We start from the raw sequence: 711 nt of genomic DNA, 5'->3' as shown, positions 1-711 counted from the left end.
ACGTGACGATACCGACCCGGGACTCGTGCAACCCATGATTCTCGCGACTGCCACTTTCGAACTCAAAGGCCACATACTTGCTCAACTTAAGGTAATTCCCTTCTACGGAAAAGATTACAAAGACGCATACAAACATTTGGACGAGGTCAATGATGTAGCCGACTAATTCAATGTTCCAAATGTACCTCACGAAACCGTTTTGCTTCGTATGCTTCCCATCACATTCAAGAGAGCTGTGAATGATTGGCTGAAATCACTCCCTCCACGATTCATCACTACTTGGGCTAAAATGAAAGAAGATTTCATAGACCAATTTTGTCCTCCCTTAAAGATAGCCAAGTTGAAGAAAGCCATAACCAACTTTGAACAACAAGCTGAAGAGTCACTTTATGAGGTTTGGGAGAGATACAAGGGACTACTAAGGAACTGTCCACATCATGATCTAAACAGTCAACAAGAAGTCTCCATTTTCTATGATGGAGTCAATGTAACAACTAGGCAGCTCGTTGATTCACAAGGAGCTCTCACAAAGAAGCCACCACCGGTGATCAAAGAACTAATTGAAGAATTCTCTAAGCACTCTAGAGAATATCATAACCCAAGGAATGACTTGACTCGAGGGGCGGTGAACTCTATTACTGATGATATGGCAGCAATGATGGCAAAATTGGAAAGCATGGACCGGAGAATGACTAAGACGGACAAATCCAT

The 711-nt window shown here is 42.8% G+C and overlaps 1 non-coding gene across 1 annotated transcript; it reads right to left on the bottom strand.

Annotated features, from left to right (window-relative positions):
* Window positions 1-337: 337 nt before the first annotated feature.
* On the bottom strand, window positions 338-444 carry LOC145049024 (small nucleolar RNA R71). The gene has a single exon (XR_013683145.1). It is a non-coding gene; the product is annotated as a small nucleolar RNA R71 (small nucleolar RNA).
* Between the last annotated feature and the right edge of the window lie 267 nt (window positions 445-711).

Source organism: Lactuca serriola, chromosome 4 (genome assembly GCF_051521515.1).
Source record: "Lactuca serriola cultivar US96UC23 chromosome 4, Lser_US96UC23_V15, whole genome shotgun sequence".
NCBI lineage: Eukaryota > Viridiplantae > Streptophyta > Magnoliopsida > Asterales > Asteraceae > Lactuca > Lactuca serriola.
This window is presented reverse-complemented; position numbering and strand designations above follow the sequence as displayed.